The sequence below is a fragment of the Ictidomys tridecemlineatus genome, chromosome 1 (genome assembly GCF_052094955.1).
Source record: "Ictidomys tridecemlineatus isolate mIctTri1 chromosome 1, mIctTri1.hap1, whole genome shotgun sequence".
Taxonomy (NCBI): Eukaryota; Metazoa; Chordata; class Mammalia; order Rodentia; family Sciuridae; genus Ictidomys; species Ictidomys tridecemlineatus.
In genome coordinates, this window is record NC_135477.1 from 34671853 (window position 1) to 34692399 (window position 20547).

Consider the following 20547-nt stretch of genomic DNA (forward strand, 5'->3'; position numbering starts at 1 on the left):
AATTGCTGGCTCATATGGTAACTCTATGTTTAACATTGAGGAATTGCCAAATCGTTTTCCTAAAATTACTGCACTACTTTAAATTCTCACCAGTACCACATGAGGATTCCAATTTCTCTACACCTTTTTAATACTTGTTTTTAATCTCTCTTCTGAATTATAATTATGCTAGTGGATACGAAGTGGCAGTCATTGTAATTTTTGTTTACATTCCCTGATGGCTAATGATGTTGAGTATCTAATCATATGCTTATTGGCCATTTTTATATCTTCTTTGGAACATATGCCATTTTTAATTTGTTGTCTTTTAATTATTGAGTTGAGTTTCTTAATATTTTCCAAAGGTAAGTCTTTTACTAAATAAATGATTTGCAAATATTTTCTCATGACCTGTGTTCTCAATCTCTTAATGAAGTGTCTAAAGAAGCATAATCATTTTCAATTAAAAAAATCTTTTTAGATTTTGATGGACCTTTATTTTATTCATTTATTTATATGTGGTGCTGGAAATCCAGTCCCTCATACATACTAGGCAAGCGCTATACTACTGAGCCACAACCCCAGCCCTGGTTTTTAATTTTGATGAAATCAAATTTAAAAAAATTTTTGGACACTTGAGTTTTTAGAATCACACCTAATAAGGCTTTGTCTACTCTAGAGTATTAAACAATTTACTCCTTTATTTTCTTCCAAGTTTCTTCTCTTGCATTTCAGGTCTTTGATATATTTCAAGTTGATTTTGTTATGTGTAGTGGTCTAATTCATTCTTGGTCATGTGGCTATCTTGTGATCAGCACCACTGAAAAGATTGTTCTTTCTCCCATCAAAAATGTCTTGGGCATTTTATCAAAAGTCAGTTTGCCTCTAAATGGAAGGACTTATTTCTAGACCCTTAATTCTATCCCATTGATCTATATGTCTACCCTATGCCTGCACCACACTGCATCAATTTCAGTAGTAAGTTCTGAAATTGGGAAGCATCTGCTGTGATTTTTGTAATATCTTATTCATTTTGATATTCCCAGTGCCTAGAACAGTATCTGATCCATAATAGGTACTTAAAAAATGTCTGCCATAAAGAATCGAGTGGGCATTAGGTTTTGCTTGTTCAACACTGAAGTTAAACTATTAACATTTCCTAGGCTTTCAGCATAAGTGCAAAGGGTTTTGTGGGTGGTATCAGTGCAACTTTCTGCACTTTCCACACCTGGTAGTGGCTGGGCAATTGTTCACTTTGACCAGTCATTCCCAGTTACTCCTTGTATGACTCTAAACATGCTCTCTCTCTCTTTTTTTAATTTATCAGAGTTTTTTATTGATCAAGCTGATAAAATGATGAAAATGTGGTTTGTACTCACTGTTCCTGTTCTTTTCCTTTCTCTCTAGTAATTAGAACAATAGACACATTTACTCTTGCCAGGTCCTGTACATGTGTTATCCTGAAAGCTTTCTTATCAAGACTAAATGAAATGCTTTCAGATTGCCTTTTGTTAAGCTAAGACAGATCTATCCAAGCCTTTTCAAACAAGTAGCTTTGTGAGTCCAGAGGCTGCGTGCTCTTTTTCAGCACCTGCGATAGCTGCATATGTATCAAACAACAACCTGGATGAAACAGAAAAGCTAAGAAAACATTTCCTCTTTTATCATTGAATAATTTAGAGTGAATTAAGGAGTCAAATAAAGTCAAAGCCATTTGACTCAGCTCTGATGAGCTTCATAATGCTGAAATTTATATATGGTAGTAGACCTTTGTGGTTAAAAAAATTTTGGAGGGTCTTTTAGGAGTTTTTAAAAGTTTTGACAGTACATTCTTTAAAGATAGAGTATTGCCAGGCATAGTGGTGCATGCCTGTAATCCCAGTGGCTCAGGAGGCTGAGGCAGGAGGATTGCCCAGTTCAAAGCCAGCCTCAGCAACTTGGTGAGGCCCTAAGCAACTCAGTGAGACCTTGTCTCTAAATAAAGTATTAAAAGGGCTAGGGATGTGGCTCAGTGGTTAAGTGCCCCTGAGTTCAATCCCTAGTATATTAAAAAAAATTGTAGAGGTTTTCCTCATGGTTATATATCATATGTGTGTTAAAATCATATTTCAGTGTTGTAAGTTTTGCTTTGTCACTAACTAGCTATGGGAACTTAAGCAAGTTGCTTCACCCATTCAGAATTTTCTTGTAATTTATAGTTCTATATAAGGTGTTAAACCTACAGCTATTTGCATCATATACATTTACAAAAAGTGACTTTAAAAACAGGAATAAGGATTGATATATGTGATAAATATGAATCCCATTATGCTACTGTTTCTTTTAAGAAGATCTTTTGAGAACATTGATATATTGGTTATTACTGTGCTTAGCAATATTATAATAAATGTATGATTTAAAACAACACCTCTGGATTGTCTCATAGTTTTGTGGCTCAGGAGTGAGTCCAGACACAGCTTAGTTTCTTTTAGTATCAAAAAGTTGCAATTAAAGTGTTGTCTGGGGTTGCTACTTTACCTGAGGTTCAGTGGGGCAGGATCTGCTTCCAGGCTCCTGTGGTCATTGGCAACTTTTAGTTCCTTGCAGACTGTTGCACAGAGATCCTTGGTTTTGTACTGACTGTTAACCAGAGACTGCCTTCAATTGCTTGCTGTTTAGGCCTCTTCATTGGTGGGCTTACAACATGGCAGCTTATTCTTTCAGAGAAAATAAGAGAGAGAGTCTTTTAGCAAAATGGGATACAGTGTTGTGTAACGCAGTCATGGACTTGTTTTCCTGTCTGGTGCATTTGCTATATACAGAGAAGCAAGTCACAGGTCCATTCCCTTTTTGAGAGGAGGAAATCCTACAAGACACAAGCAACAGGAAGTTGGAATCATAGGGGCTACCCTAGAGTCTCTCTGCCATAATTAGAAAATTACAAAATGAATTTGAGCAGTGGAATGGGGTGAAATTCTAGGAGGCATGCCAACCCCAAACACACACACACACACACACACACACACACACACACACACACAAATTCATATAATAGAGTAAGTATCTTGCTTCTCCATTGTTTTCTATTTCAAGAAATGCTTCTATCCATAGCTCTGTCCTCAAACCTAGGAGATACCTTGACTCTTTGTTCTCTCCAGCCATCTCACCCCCAATGCAGGCCACCAATAGGATACAAAGAGGACCCTTCTCTTTGTTTCCACTGCTTCCCCACCGTCCCAGTCACTACTGACTATTCCCCTGATGTTGCTGGACCGCAGCTCCTGGATACCGCTCTTGTCTTCCTTTATGGCCCACTCTCCCCTCAGCAGTGGGAGTGCTTTTCTTAAAACATGAATCAAATTATGTTGTTCCCCTGCTTCAAGTCTTCCATTGATTCCCAATTGAATGTAATTACAGTCATGGTTCATTGATCTGATCTATAGGATCCTATAATAAACTGACACCTGCCCATTTTTCTAACCTCACCTATTAATTTAAAAAAAAATGAAACTACACTTTTGACTTGTTATAGAGATTTTTATAGAGTATTAACAATTTTAACAAATAATATAGTGGTGCCAATTATCACTTGAAAATGTAAATTTTAATAAAGTCAAGCATTTGAGGCAAATTTTTTTTAATGTAAGAAAAGTTACATAGCAAATGTGACTTTGTGGATGATCTGTTTCACCTTCAATCAGATAATTTGATCCAAAAAAGAGATATGTTAAATTAGATTAAGTTTTGAAATTATATAAAATCCCAAGTTAAAGTATTAATACCTGTTAAAGCAAAAATAAGAGAAAAGATTTATCTACAGAGTGGTGAGGGGGTTTTTATTTTTATTTTTATTTGTGTGTGTGTGTGTGTGTGTGTGTGTGTGTGTGTGTGTGTGTGGTGCTGGGGATTGAACAAAGGGCCTTGTGCATGCGAGGCAGGCACTCTACCAACTGAACTATATCCCCAGCCCCTAGAGTGGTGAGTTTTACTACTTTTTTTTTGCAGGGGAACGAGAAAAAAATTATGTGCAACTTATTAGTTGAGCTTAATTATATTTGAAAATATAAGTCACATCCCAAATTAGAAGTACACATTTACACAACATTCTTTTATTTCTTATGAGCTAAAACCAAAACCAGTCACTTTCAATGATGTAGGTCTAATTTCTTAATGTATTGCAGACTACCAATACCACCTGAGCGTGTGAACAACCTGGACCCACTGGAATTGAATCTGAACTCCACAGTTTGGTAGCTGAATGACTTTGTTCAATATGATCAAACTGATCGAGTCTCACTTTTCTCACAAATAAACAGTGGTAACAATAACCAATTTTCAGAGTTGTTTTAAAGATTAAATGAGACAACTTGCTTAATGGTTTATTGTATATGCTAAGTCGATGTTATTTTACTCCTTTTCAGTCACTCCTTAGTTAATCAATCCAAAAGCACCCTAAATGCATCTGATTTCTATTTATTTTCATTATATTAGACATAGGATAGCTTAGGTAGAATCAAATAATTAGGAAAAATATCATAGAAGTATTCATTTTAAGACAGGAGCCATACATGAGAACAAGATTTTAGGAGGAAGTGGTAAATCACATATATAAAGACCAAAGTGCTTTTCCTACTCAGACAAACCACTCATTTTCGTGGCAGAAGCAATCAATAGGAGGCAAAAACAGAGTGTTCTTTCTTACTCTATTATAATCATTCATACAATACTTCACACAGAGCACTTTTGTGACCAGTTGTGTGGGGATTTCCCCCCATGCACCAAACAATTCTGCAGCAGATAATTCAATTCTGATATTATCTACCTGATATAACATCAGATCCCACAGGTGGAGGGCTCATTCCCACGAGACTTCCCCACCCCCATCGGATGCCAATCACAAATCCCAGGTTGCAACCCAGGAGTTTGTCTGACCAGCTATAAGTTGGGGTTCCCATGACCCTCTCCTTGGGTTTCAGTTAGTTTGCTAGGGTGGCTCACAGAACTCATCAAAACACTTTATGTTTACCCATTTATTATGAAGACTACTACAAAGGCTACAGATGAACAGCCATATGGAAAAAGATGATTAGGGCAAGACATGTAGGATGGGGTACAGAGTTTCCATGTACTTTCCAGGTGAACCATCCTCCAAGAGTCTCCATTTGCTCGGCTATCCAGAAACTCATCCGAACTGTCCTTTGTGCTTTCGTAGAAACTTCAGTACATATGTGTGATTGATTAAGTTGTTGGCTATTGGGGATCAACTTAAACTTCATTGTCTTTTTCCTCCTTGGAGTTTGGAGGGTAGGACTGACTATTCCAACCCTCTAATCCTGCCTTGGTCTTTCTGGTGATCAACTCCCTTCCTGAAGCTATCTAGGAGTCCTCAACCATCAGTTATCTTATTAGCATACAAAAAATGTTCTTATCACTCCAGAAATGACAAATGTTTTAGGAGGTGTATTTCAGGAAATAGGAATGAAGACGCAATATGCATACTTCACAGTATCAAAAATGCAGAAGGAATTTGTGCCTATTTGTGAATAGGTAAATCATGGAAAGCAACAGGCACTCTTTGGTAAGTGATGCTGTCTGGATCTGTTTCTGCTACTATAACAAAATGCTACGTATTGGGCAGTTTATACACAATACAAATTTATTTGTCACTACACTGGAGACAAGGAAGTCCAAGATCAAGGTGCCAGCAGAGTCCATATCTGGAGAAGTCTCTCTCTTGGCCTCCAAGATGGCACCTGTCTGCTGTCTTCACATGGCAGAAGGGATGAACACTGTCTTCACCCGGTGAAAGAGAGAGACAAAGGCCATACGGTTTGCTGAAGCCCATTTCTTAAGAGCATTAGTCCTATTCATGAGAGTAGGATTAATCCTTCATGGTCTAGTCACTTTTCAGAGACTCCCCCACAAAACCATCACTTGGGGGTCTAAGTTCCAACACATGAATTTTGGAGGGACCCACATATTCACACCACAGCAGATATTTATTTATTGAATAGTCTCTTGCACTAGACAAACAGTCTTTGCCTTTTCAACATTTCGAATGTAATGAATATTATTTTGAAATAGAAATCTGTGTTGCTGAGGGACTTTTAGAAAAATTAATTTTCAAGTATCGAATGTAGTGCAAATTAATTACTTGTATTTATCATCAGAAGTGGTAGTTTCATCAGATGAGCATTCTTTCATTATTATTCTTAGAGCAACAGGGATTTTTGATTTTTTTTTTCAGGTTGCTTTTGGGAGAAAAGATATTGCAGTTATATGCATTAATAAAGAAAATTCTTTAATGGCTTCTCACTTTGCTGTTGGGTTGTGTTGGGAAGAATGTAGGCAGAACCTTGTGTTTATAAATTTTACATAATCTTGGTGGTTTTTATTTTACCATAGATCTGAAAATATCATTGGATAAATTTTGTTATGGAGAAGCACTGTTTCATATTCCACTCCTTAACTTCTGCCTAACATGGTTAATTACTTACCAAAACAACCTCAGTAAAAATATTCATTTTTTTTTTCATTTTAAACCCTGAAAGCAACAACTAAATCCTTGGTTAAGCAAGGGTAGACACTCAGATTCTCTCTTCCATTTGGATTTTATTAACAGGTAAGGCAACCAACTGTCATACTTTGCTCAGCAGTGCTATCCTGTATTTGGTGCTGAAAGTCTTTGGGAGCTCCCCAGTCCCAGGCAAACCAAGACAGTTGGTCACCCTATCATTTTTCTTAGGAAAAAATATTGAATACTTACTCTTCCCAAGCATTAGAATAACAGTGGTGAGTAAAACAGTCATTGCTCCTGCCTTCATGGAACTTAGAAATATGCAGCTAGTCCATCCACATTCCACAGAAATATAACCAAGATGAGCAAAGAAATCAGGAGTAGACTGGACTTTGACTGAGGTTTATTATTATTTTTAAATGTGTTGTTTTCTAATTGGTTACTGCTGGTATTAAGGAAGAGACTATTGATTTGTATGTGTTGGTTTTGTATACTACCCATATATTTAAATCTTTTAACCTTATAGCAATTTTTAGATGCTTTTGGATTTTTCCACATTACACAATCATATTCTCTATGAATGACAAATTGTTTTATTTTTTCAAATCCTTTTACATATTGTTTTTCTTACCTTACTTATTTCACTGACTAGGAATTCTAGAATGTTACTGAGTAGAAGCAGTGATAGTGGATACTCTAATTTTTTTCCTCATTTTAAAGGGCAACATTCTAAATTTTATCAACTATAATATTTGATGTGAGTTTTGGGGGAAGATAACATTTTAAGATTAAAATTTTCTTCTGTTTTCTGTTGCTGTTTGTTAAAAGTTTATATTAGAAGTTGTTTTTTAATTTTTATTTATTTATTTATTTTTGGTATTAGGGATGGGGTTCCAGGGGGTCTTAACGTACATCCTCAGGCCCTTTTTTAAATGTCTTATTTTGAGACAAGTTTTCACCAAGTTGCTGAGGCTAGCCTTGAACTTATGATCCTTGTATTTTATGTATGGTTTTTGTGTTTTTGTTATTGTTATAAATGATTCTTTCTCATGATGTCATTTTCTAATAAATTCTGCACATCAGTTAGCTGTTGATGTATTAAAAAGATAACTTCAAAATATAGTTGCTTGAAATACATTCATTATTTCATGTAATTCTGTGTCAGCTGTGGGTGTTTCTTCTGATTTGAGCTTAGTCAGGAGTCTACTTGGCTGGGGCCCTGACAATCTCAGATAGCAGCACTGATAGGTCTGGTTATTGGGATGGTTCCTTAGTAGAGAAGCTTGCCTCTGCTCCATGTGGCTTCTAAACCTCCAATAGTCTATCTCAAATTGTAGCATTGTCACATGGTGGTCTCAGGGTTCCCAAAAGCAGCCAGAAAAGAAAATAAGCCCAAATATATAAATGCTTTTTAAGCCTTTGCTTGTGTCCATTTTCTATTGTCCTATTGGCTGAAACAAGTTACATGGCCAAGACTAAAGACACATGAATGGATGACTAAACCATGGGAATGATAGAAGCCCTTTTTGCAAAGAATCTAAACATCTGAGCTCTTTCTTGATTCTAAGGCTTCCACAGCCAAGAAAAATAATTTGCTGTGTTATATTCTATCACTATAGAAGGGCTCCCAGACTGAACTGGGACCTCTTTAAGCAACCTGCTGTCATGGAAAGTGTAGAAACATCATACTGAAGACATGCAGATGGCAGATAAAAAGACAATGAATGCACTGAAGTATTTGTCCATCCTTCCTTTCTCAATTCTTTTCTCCTTTCCTCCCTTTCTCCCTCCTTCCAGCCTGCTAGATAACTGTTATGCACTAGGTACTGTGCTAGGAGACTAAAGTTACAACAAGGATACATAGTATCAGTTGAGGATACAAAAAACTTTTGATGAATTATGGGGATGGACAAATAGAAAAAGGTGAAACATTGTATGCGAAGAGTAGCATGATTAGTAAGAATTTTTAGACCTTGTTTCAGTATTATGTATAAAATGTGCATAATTTGTCATTCAAGATGTTCATTGTGTATTGTCTTAAAAAATGAAAAATATGGAAATAATGTAAATATTTCTGAGTAGGGGGATGATTATATAAAGTCTGATATATAAATATTATGAAATACTATGAATCAAATGAAAAGGAAAGAGTTTTTATGAATTGATTTGGCAACATATTGTTATTGGAAGAAGTTTTAAAGCAATTAGCATAGTATAATGTTTTGTTTAAAAATCTGTATGTGAGCATGGGTGTGTAAATATGTAAGAGAGAACTTTCTCAGTAATGGCATCAAGGGAAGCAGAGCCCAGCCCCACGGGCTCTGGCAGGCATGGTCACAGTCTGGGTGTGCACTGGGGTTCCAAGCAGATTGACAACAATTAACGTACCCATCAGAGAGGAGCATGCTGGGAAATATAGGGTGTCAAATATAACCTACGAGGCGGATGGATGCAAACATCTTTGTTCTTGTTACCTGAGTCTCATAACTGCCCCGATAGGTATAGCTCAGAGGAACAAGGGCTGTGCAAAGAGGGTGATGGAGAACCTCAAGAATGTAGTTCTTGTACCAGAAGTTCCTGCTGCCCTTTCTGAACTCCCAAAGCATCATTTGTGCCAATTTGAGTTGTTCATGCCAGACTCTGCCTTACTTGTTAGACTGAGCTCCTGGAAGTCAGAGGCCATTGTGTGTTCAGTTTTTAATATTGTCTTCCATAACTGTACCCCCAACAGCACTTATCCCAGTGTGTGTTTGACTCATGCTTTATTGCCAGTGATGAAACTGTGTTGATATGTTACAATAAGCGGGAAGCTAAACAATTAGATCAAGTGTTAAGAACCAGGTAGTTCTCCCCAAAGAAGGAGTTAAATATTTAATAGCAATTCTTTTGGATCAGGACCCACTATAGAAATAAGGAGTTAGGGGTAATGCAAATTTTTTTAAGAAAAAGTTAGACTTTAAATCCACAAGGAAATAATCATATTCCATTTTGTCTTGAGTGGTGATCAGGAATAGCTACAGAAAGTAGTTGTGGGTGAACTGTTATATAACAGTGACCATATAAATGAATTTAGAATCTAGAGGGAGAGTAAAATAAGGGGAAAAAATCATTAAGATGCTTAATTTTAAAAAGAAAATAAGACTAAACTGCTAGGTTGAAATAAATACCTGTAGCTACATTTAAAACAAATAATACAGAAGAGATATGAAGACTTTAAAAATTCATTGGTGAGAAATAAATGTCACCAATTTTATAAATTAGGTATTGGAGGAAAAATTGTACATTGTATACTAGAGTAATAAAAGAAGCCACTGGAGGTTAGAAGGTTCAAGGGAGAAGGGAGAGATTCTATGAATGACAAAAACAGGAAAGGGTATACATTTTCTCAGATCAAATTTATATCAGCAATTTAAGGTAGGAATTATAAGATCCTCTAGAACAGGGAATGCTATTTTAACATGAATCATCTCTGAGTATAAGGAGAAATCATCTTTTAAAATCTCTTACAAATTCTCAAGTGGTGACATGCATTCACAGAGAAGGGGAACTGTGAATGTAGGGTATTTTGACTATCATCAGCCTTTGACTAGATTGTGCCACTGACAATCCCATGGAGAGGTTTTGTGAAACCAAGGGCAATGTATAGTCAAGGGCAGGAGGTTGTCTTTGAGACAAGTTTTCTATAAAGCCTTTAAGGGTAATAAATAAAGAGGGCAATCCTATTCAACAAGATATTCTTTAATAGAACCATGCAGACTACTCTAAGTATACCATAGTAGCTTCAGTGTAAGCAAAGTAATCTTGTTCTACTTTATAGAGTTTATCCTTTTAAGATTTTGTCCCCTACCAGTAAGTGGGTCTCAAACTTTTTGGTTCCAGGACCCCAAATTAAGATTTGTTAAGGCTCCAAAGAGTCATGTATTAGTTAATTAAAAAAAATCACAACAAATCTATTACATTTTAATATAAATATGACAAATCTAATTCACTATATTTTCCATATAAAAATAATGGGAAGAATGGCATTGTTTTATATTCTTGCAAATCTGTGTCATGTATGACAATAGAAAATGGTTGGATGATTATATTTGCTTCTGCATTCAAGTTGTTGAAGTCCTGTTTGAATTGAAGTTTATGAAGAAATTCTGGTTTCACATGGATAGGTAGTTGGAAAAAGCATATATTTTCATTATTTTTTGATAATTGCAGATATCCTTCTTTGAGACTGTACCCAAACTCAACAAGTGGTAGGTGTTTAGAGGTTAGTTGTAATGGAGAATCTGAAGCCACATTCATGTTCATGTTCTATTAAAATCCACTGGCTTATCTTGCAATTAGAATAATTAAAAATTTTTAAATTTTTGTTACATAGTGAATTATTCATTTGGAAATTATTGTTCCATCACATTCTGTAGACATTCCTAAGGTTGATATGTTTTATTCTATAATATAAACTATGTAGGATTTCTAATGAAATCCATCGTGATGGATTTCATCAGAAAAGTCTGTAGGCATTTAGAAGCTGTTCAGTTTTCAAAGTGATACAAGTTTTCTAAACTTCTAATTTTTACCTAAAAACTAGAATTTTATCATTGGCAACAAATACTGTCAGCTTTATTTCTTTGAAATGATAGGCTCACTTCATTAATTTTGGAGAAAAAGTCTGCCAAAATTCTATATCCAAAACTTGTCCGTCAGTCATTCTCTCAAATAAAACTGGTGTTCCATGCAAAAAAGCAATGAATGTAACTCACAATTCAATTGCATATGTGCTTTTCCTCAAGACAGCCTTCATATTTAGAATGCAGCAGAAGTGATTTATGTATGGTTCTCATTTTGTCATCCAGGATATTAAAAAGACATGTTCTCAAGGGTCACAACTAAATATAATTGATATTTTTTACAGCTTCATCAAGAACTTCTAAGTGAAATTGCCTTTAAAAAAAAATTTTTTTTAAACTGAATGTATGGTGGTGAAGAATATAGTGACTGCTCATGCTATAAAGACAGCAGTGTGACCCATCATTGCTTTTGTACTGTCAGTGCTAATCCAGCCAAGAGACAAATGCAAATGATTTTTTAAGTAGGTCTCAGGGACCTTATGGGTTGTGGGCCACACCTTGATAGCTACATACATTGCTTAGATGGATCCCTGAATAGATATGTTACTTCTCCTAAGATAGGCAAGAAAATGCACAGTCTCATTAACCTGGTATAGGAAATTAAAAACGGTCTTTCATAAAAAATTAGATATCTGCTTCTCTAAATTCATGACTCTTCTCCTACTGAAATACCTTTCTTGGCACATAAAAAAGATTATTTGGGGAAGAGGAACTATAATTATTCAGTGTTGGAGGAATCACCTATAAGAGAAGAAAGACTAGAATAATTAGGATCTTCCTTTGGAAAGAGAGGGAGTTACGTGTTTGAAAGACACGATTGCATTGGATTGGTGTTTATCAAGTACCTGTAGAGTTCTATGTGTTATATAAGGAGGCATATATTTGGGTCCCTGCTCTTGTAGAACTGGAGTGTGGTTGGCAAGGCAGGATGTAAAACCATATAAGAGAAATAAGAATTCAAGAACTCAATGGAGACATAAGATGACACCATCAGAATGTGCAGCATGCAACATGTGATCCATTTCCAAATGTGTGATGCAGATTATGGGGAGGCGGCCAGCACCTCCTTAGAGGTTTTTCTTCCTGCCAAGGAGGGTGTAAGCCACCTAAGAAATGAAAAAAGTCTAGAATAATTAGTAAAGAACAAAAGACAAAGTCAGAATTAATTTTAAAGGATTGGAGGGCTTGACAGGTCCAGTCCACACAGGAGCTGGAGCTAGATAATTAGAAAATGGCTCTCATGGTTTATTTCAGGGGGTATACCAAAGGCAGGGATAAAGTTACAGGGGTAGAGTCATGCTTCCTTGTCTCGCAGTAAGCAGGTTGATTGGCTTCTTGGCAGATCACACCCATCTCAGAAGGGCTGTGTGGCTACAGCAGGCCACCCCATCTCCAGTGCTGTGTGGGACCTTTGGCAGAGCTTGAATAGGGCTCACAATGTGTCTGGGGAGTAAACCAGAGGAAATGTCCACTGGAAGTTCCCAGACACCAGATCATCCTATTCACTAGGCTGCAATGTGCAATATAGTCCACACACAGCCCGCAGGCGGCTCTCAACTACAGATGATCAGGGAGCCACAGTCCTGGGTGAATCTCACCAGTCCCAGCCTGAGCTAGACCTGATGTCCTGCTGTCAAGAGTGTGCTCCTACCCTTTGACCCCACCTTGTGCTGTCACCAGTGACATTTCAGACCAGCACCATGGGAGCTTTCTCCCAGCCGATGTGGCAGGGTAATTGATGGAGCTCTTGTATTTGTCTCTGTTCAGTTTTCTGTGGTGGATCCTGGCCTCCAGGTTGTTTCCTTGGCTGTTCTTTGGAAGCCACTTGAGAGCACAGTCTTTCCCTAGCAATCAGCATAATATAAACAATCTGCATTAACAAGGCATAATCTCAACTTTAATCTGAGAAGTTGATGCTGTGAGGCATGTGTGGGAAAGGAAGAAGCCAAAGGAGGGAAAGGGAAGTGGAGATGGAGACAGTGATATTGATGAGGCAGGCTTAGGGTGGTGCCGTGCTGGGAGACCATGGAGGCTGATGTGTGCGTCTCCAAGGGAGGCGCTTGGTGCCTTTTATTGAATCAAAATTTATGAACCAATCATTATGTCCCAGACTCTGAATGGAGAAAGCCCTAGTTGTGAGGGCTTAGTTGCTACTCTGAAGATCTTCTTGAACTCTTTAAAATCTGTTATTTAAGCTTGTCACTATAGATATCTTTATATTCTGAGTTGCCAGAAAGATGTCTTTTAATATTCTACGCATGCCATGGTGCCTATATCCTGTCTTCCACCTAGATGGCAAACCCTATAATTTCTAAAATATCTTATGTTTATGGGGAGTTGGTGAGCTTTTAGAGTTAGAGGAAAAGGACCTAAGATTATTCCAAGGTGACTCTGAAGTTTGCTTGGGAAAGTTCAGAAGGACGTAGAGTCTCATATTTCTCTTGTTGAACATGTAGGGGGAAATAAACAAAATGCAATTCACAGACAGGTATTTTACCAAGGGGAATGCTTTGAAAGGTCTACGTCGGGGGAGAGCTTTAGGCTGTGGAATAGCAGGAGTGTCAAACCTGACTGCAAGTTCCCATGGAGGCTTTAGCTGAACACTTGTTTTGGTGTCCAAGTGGTAGTGAAATTATCTTATGCCATGCTTCCCTGCATTTGCCGTGGACTGCCAACAGAACCACCCTAAAGGAGAGAAATGAAAAGAAATAAGGAGCAAGGGGGAGAACAGGAAAAGCAATTGAGTCTGAAGGGTGAAAGAGAGGCGGCGGTTCTGTTGCCCAAAGCTCAGTCCTTGTCCCTGATGCCAATCCGATAACAAAGACACGACTTTGAGAAAAAGGAAAAAAAAAAGGTTTATTGCTTTGCTAGCAAAGGAGAAACACAGGAGACTCCTGTCCCAAAGGCTGTGATTCTCCCTATCAGCAGGAACAGAGGGCTTTTAAAGAGGTGACTCCAAGGCTGCATTCCATGTGTTCTCTGTCTGGAGTTGTAATTCACTTGTTAATTTGGGAGATAGTTGTTTCTGAGATCTTTTGACACCATCCCCAAGTCTGGATTAGTTCCTTCCTATGGTGGCTGTGTACTCAGGAACAGATAACTCTGCCTAGGATGGGGAAGAAAGGTAATCCTGTTTCCCCTGAGATTAGGGAGAGGGAAAGATTAGGGAGGAGATGGGAGAGAGGGAGAGAAAAAAAACCATGTCTATTTTTAAAATAAGTTGCAGGGTCAGAGTAGCAAGGGTTTTATTAAAGCATAAAGTGGACCACTGTTACAGTTCTCCAACGTATGTCTAATTCCAGCTGACCCCAATCTTATGCTCCTCCTCCCACCTCTCTGCAGTTTGTGGGTCTGCTGATCACCTAACAGTGCGGCTGGGTGGTCTCCTTGCTCCATTGCCTGACTCCATTCACCAACTCCTTTAGTGGCTTCTTTGACCCATTCATGGCTCAACTTGGAACTAGGATTTTTTTCTAGGAAGCTGCAGTTTTCTGGGCAGTTGGGAATGGGTGGGGCTACCGGAAGAATCTCTAGCCTGATAAAAAGGAATCCACTCCCCCACCCCCCAAGGAAGGAAGTTGAAGTACACAAATGTGGTTCAAGGACAAGTGATTGAAGTTAGAGAAGTGGGATCTTTTGAATATAATTAGAGGCATACCAGAGAAACTTAGTTTGGCAAGTATAAAAGGTGAGCCATTGACTTAGAAGATTTTTTTCCCTCTGATATATATAACAAAGACAGTACTGAGATATTCAAGAATCCTTAAGACTAGATAAAAGGTAGCTGAGCCTAGTGGTGTAAGCCTGTAATTCTAGACTTGGAATGGTGGGGTAGAAGTATTTGAAGCCAGCCTCAGCAATTTAGTGAGACACTATCTCAAAAAATGAAAAAGGTGGGGATGTAGCTCAGAGGTAAAATGCCCCTGGGTTCAATCCCCAGTACCTACAGAAAAAAAAAAATAAATAAAGGACAGCTCAATAGAATTGGGCAAAAGATATTAACAGATGAATCACAGAATAATAAGCAGATAAGCAAAAATGACGAGTAAGTCTATTTGGAAACACTCTCAACCCCACTATTGAGTGAAAAATCCAATAAAACCATAATGAGATACTAATTTATGATCATTAAATCGAAAAAAAAAATTTAAAGGGTCACATGTTGGCCTTGATGTGGAGCAATCAGAGCGTCACATGATTTTGGAAAGGGGGTAGGCTGGGGAAAAGTTTGGTATTACCTAGCAAAGCAACATTGTTTACACCACAACCCAGAGATTCTTTTAGGACTTACCTTACTTTATACCCTAGATGGTCAGCTGCATATGCATACTGAAGGGAAGACATAAAGAATGCTCATAGCAGCTTCACCCATGTTTTTTTTTTAATGGAAAAACCTAAAGTCCAATAACAGTAAAATGTATAAATTAATCAATGTATATTTACACAAAGGCAAACTCTATAAAAGTGAAAATGAAAAAACTACGGCTATTTACATCAACATGGATGAATCTCAAAAGCAATATTGAATGCTAAAATAAAGTCACAATGATTTATTTCATGTGAATTTCAACAAACAGGCAAAACTAACAAATATAAAGTTTAGGCATACCAATCTGATAAAAATATAATTATGGGAATAATTAGTATGAAATACAGGGTGGTGTTTATGACTGAGGCAAGTAGGGAAGTGGGGACAGATTGTGAAGAAGCATTTGAGAAAAGTATTCCAAGGTATTGGGAATGTTATTTTTTTTTAAATGGGTTAGTTTGATTTTTAATTATTATTCTTTTATTATAATATCATATATATTCTTGTAGAATATAGCTTGTTACAAAAATAGTAATTTGGAAAAATAATCTGAAAAAAAATCAATGGTATCTTTGTTGTTGTTGTTAAAGGTGTATCAAGAAAATTGGGGAGACATTTTACTTCCCTCTTCTCTGGTAGATTGTTTTGGAAGATAGCATAATCTCTTCCATGTTTCATATCCTTTTACAGTGTGACCTTGTCACTCCTCCCATCAAGAGTAAGAATCAATTTCCCATCTCCTGAGTTCTGGGTTGACTTTATGATTTGCTTTGGGCTTCAGGAGAAATGTACAACTTCTGTTCTTACATTCCTGGTCTCCTGAAACCACCATGCAATGAAGACATCCTGAAGAAAGACCAGGTAGAAGAGAGGCCTATCACCTCCATGTCTCATCTGAGCCAGTCCATGGCAAACACAGCTGCTGCATATGAACTAGCCCTGAGAAGACCAGCCAGCCCCACAAATCATGAGTTATAATAAATTATTTTTGTCATAAACTATTAAGCTCAGGATAGTTAGTTAAGCAGTGCTGAGGGCCATTGCCAAGTAGGAATGACGCATCGAAATTTCCTTGCCAGCGTACCCCATGTTGCTTAGAGGAAGGACTTGTGGAAATGGACTTGCCTTGGACATTCGCTGTGACATTGCATGTATGTTTGAGAAAGGTTGGGCTGGGGATCTGGCTCAAGCGGTAGTGTGCTCGCCTGGCATGCGTGTGGCCCGGGTTCGATCCTCAGCACCACATACCAACAAAGATGTTGTGTCCACCGAGAACTAAAAAATAAATATTAAAAATTCTATCTCTCTCCTCTATCACTCTCTCTTTAAAAAAAAAAAAAAGAAAGAGAGAAAGGTGACCCTGCTCAAGGACCAGGGTAGATCCAGGTTTAGGGAGGATCCTACTGGATTAGGGCGGATCCAGGTTTAGGGTGTATCCTGCAGGTTTTAGGGAGTATCCCGCTCCTTGGGTTTAGGGCGTTCCTGGTTTAGGACAATCTGGGTTTAGGGCGGTTCCAGGTTTAAGGTTATTCCTGCTGGGAATAGGGCGTATCCTGCTGCCTGAGTTCCCGTGGGATTCAGAAAGTATTTGGGTTTAAAAGCCTGGTGGAGTACGTGAATTTTGCGGCAGAACTTGGGTTTCCCCAGAATGTGTTTGTAGAGGGCCGGTGTGAGTTCGGGAATAAAGAATTGCTGTTTGAATCTACATAGCTGTGAGTGGCTCGTGATCTTGTGCCCAGCCAGACTGCGGCAAAGCAGGAACAGATAATGGACACAGTCCTAGAAGTAGAACCTGTGATTGGTGGGGAAGTTCCCTGTAGGTGGACAGGTGGACGTCAAAGCAGATCATCCAGAAAGTGCCCAGTGTCTGGTGGACAATGGAGAATTGGCACTGGACAGAAGCATTAGATCCAGTACTGCCCACATTTTCCAGGTGACATGGGAGACCAAGGGTTTCTATATGTTTCTGCTAAATGGTGATGTCTAGGCAATTGCCTAGACACCTCCAGCCTCTAGATGTGCAGACTTGAATCCATATTTCATTTAATTTAGAAAAGGTAAGGAAGGAACATTTCTTATATGTGAGTGTCACAAGCAATTTGTAAATCAGACACCAGAATGTGTGGTTGAGATTATTCTCTGGTTCCTCTCCTACTTCCTAACACCTCCCACTTCCTTTTAGGATCTCTCTTAGTAGAGACAGTGACAAGCAGAGGTATAGCAACATTTGAAGTAAGAGGAAACACAAGTAAATAGGAGCATAAGACTGAACTGCTTATGATCTAGACACCTGAGAGGCTGAGGGTGTTTTCACATCACGAATCTGTCACTCAAGGTTGAAATTTGGGAATTTAAAATAAAAATGGACAATGTATTGGAAAAATGCAATGGAAAGGAGAAAGAGACAGTCGTTGCCTACCTGGAGTATCCCGCAGTCTGGGCTGGGAGCCCACAATGGGGTAGCATTTAGAAACAGGACTCTCCAGGAGGATTGCTCTTATAAAGCATGAGAGGCCGACTTCCTGATTCTAGTGGCAGAGATCTGAGGGCAAAGGAAGTCTGACAAGGCCCAGGGAAGCCCAGGAGCCCACTCTGCTTGTGGGGAGAATGCCACGTGGGAGATCCCAGGAGGGTGCGAAGGTTGAATGTAAACAGGGATGAGCGTGATGGAACCAGGATGTGTACAGCAACGTGAGTATTCATCTGTCTTCAACTCCACAGGAAATACAGCTGCTCAAGTCAGGCCATGAAGGAGAGTATAATAAATGGTTGATTTCAACGGTGTGGACAGAACTCAGGGAATTCTACAAGGAATAGGGCAGCCCCCTTGAGCAGAGATAGCAGAGAGCCATCAGGTCTGAAGAGGAGGGGTAAAAACCAGCGACTAGGACTTGAGGAAAGAGGAGAGCTGCCTGACAGAAGGAGCTGTGGAGCTGTGGCTTTTGAAAATCCCCCTGGTTTACACCTTGTCTTGGCCAAATCCCACTGATCCTAAAGGGCAAATAAGCCCATTTAAAGCAGATCTCTACAGATCTGTCCACATGGTCACCAGCCTTGGAGTGGAGAGAAGAAAGTGGGATCTGTAGAAGTGTCAGCCATCAGCACAGAGTACATTTCAGGGCTGATTAAAATAGTTTTGCATTCTCCTCCAACAGTGAGGGTCCACCTTTCACATGTAAGAGCAGAGAAAAGAGAACAGAGGGGGAAGGTGGGGGCTTAGGGATGGGGCCTGGTGGGGTCATTATTGTTATTATTTTGTTTGAAGAATATTAATACTTGTATCTTAAAAAAACCCTTTACTGTTTATTATTATAAAAGAAATACATGCTCACTTATGGAGAAAGCTAATCTACAAAATACAGAAAAATACAAAGAAGGAAGCAAAGCACAATAGTAATCTTATCGCCCAGAGATAATAACGATTTGCATTTTGGTGTACTTCCTTCTAATGCTTTCTTTTCTCTATATGTGTATGTGGTTATTAAAAAATGTATATGTGTGTTTTTGTTACTTATCTACATGTTAATTAAAAATAATTGAACAAGTTACTGTGGGTATATGTCAAAAACCTGTCTTTGTACCACTTTTTCTTCATTGCCTTAAGGAAATGAAGGAATAAATCCTGGCTGCCATTTTAATGTTTTGCAGTGATATGCTGGGATGAATTAGACAGTGTGGTGCAGTGTGGCATAATAGGCACATAAATGAAACACTTGTACAAGTAGAGAAATAACATTCGAAGTTTCTTTACAAGTAGATTTTGTATCACATATAACCTAGTTACTGAATAACTTATTTTTGCAAATAACTACTTCTTTTTGAATTACCTTATATTTTTAAAGTTAAGATCTATAATATGGACAGTTGACATCTGGCTTTTTCACCTGCCCTTATATTGTGACTCTTTTCCCATCTTGTTAAATCTTGTGTGAGAACTATTGCCTTCTTACTCATAATTCCTGAAAGGGACCAATAGTTTACCATAAGACCCTTGAAACCCGTTTAGTCATAGCTGTTTGGTTCAGAGGTAGGACACAAGTAGAAAAAAAAAATCACAGGTCCAACTATGCTAATCAGTTAGTCTTTCTTAAGATTTTAGCCTGAGGGACACAGGCTGTGATGAACATCTCGTTCAAAACAAATTTTTTGGATATGCATGGTTATATCCTTAGGGCACATTCCTAGAAGGTCATTTACCTAGTCAGAAGGATTGGAAACATTAAAAATCTTGATACGTATTGCCAAGTTGCTCTCCAAGAAAGTTGTAGAATGCACGTCTTCATGCATTATGAACTTCCTGGCTGACATTTCGGATTGCATTAGGATGGCAATGTTCATTTATTTCAGAGGTCATCCACTAATATGGTTCTGATAAAAAGGTGGCAATTACAGCTCACAAAGAGGGCTTAACCAGGCTGTGTGTTTCCCTCTTTTTATCACTTTACAATTTTCTAACTTTAAGGGAGTGCATGTTGCTTGCAAGTCCAGCTTCAAGTAATTTGTCATAGGATCTAGGTTGGGAGGGTATCGTGTGGCACGGGGAGGAGAGTGATGAAGATGTTCTAATAGGAAGGCAGATAGGTTTGGATAAGTATAGTGGGAGGGTAAAAGAGATGATTGGTAAGGAGGCTGTGGATATCAGAGTTCCAAAAATTCCCTCTTCACCTCTACTAAGGTTGGAAGTACCAAAAAAAGTTGTCTACTTCCCTGGAAATATTTAGCCCAGTGAGGACACATTGTCATTTTGTAGTGGAAGATAGAAAATGTTGAGATATTAGAGAGGGAAGCATATTCTTCTGGGGACAAGAGCTGATGATCTGAGAACCTTGCTTATGGCTAATGTGGAATGGAGGCAAAGGTTTTCTGAATGCTGGCTCCAGGGTCAGCAAACTACGGCCCTCAGACTGAGACCTAAGAATGATTCTCATATTTTTAAATAGTTGAAAAAGATAAAAGAAAAAGAATACTTTGGGTATGTGAAAGTTTTATAACATTCAAATTTCAGGGTCTATAAATAAATCAATTGGGCAGTTGAGTAGTTGTGGTAGAGATTCAATGGCCAAGAAGAACTAAAATATTTATAATCCGATTCTTGACAGAAAAAAGTTCACCTAACTCTGCAATAGAAAAACTTTTATTTC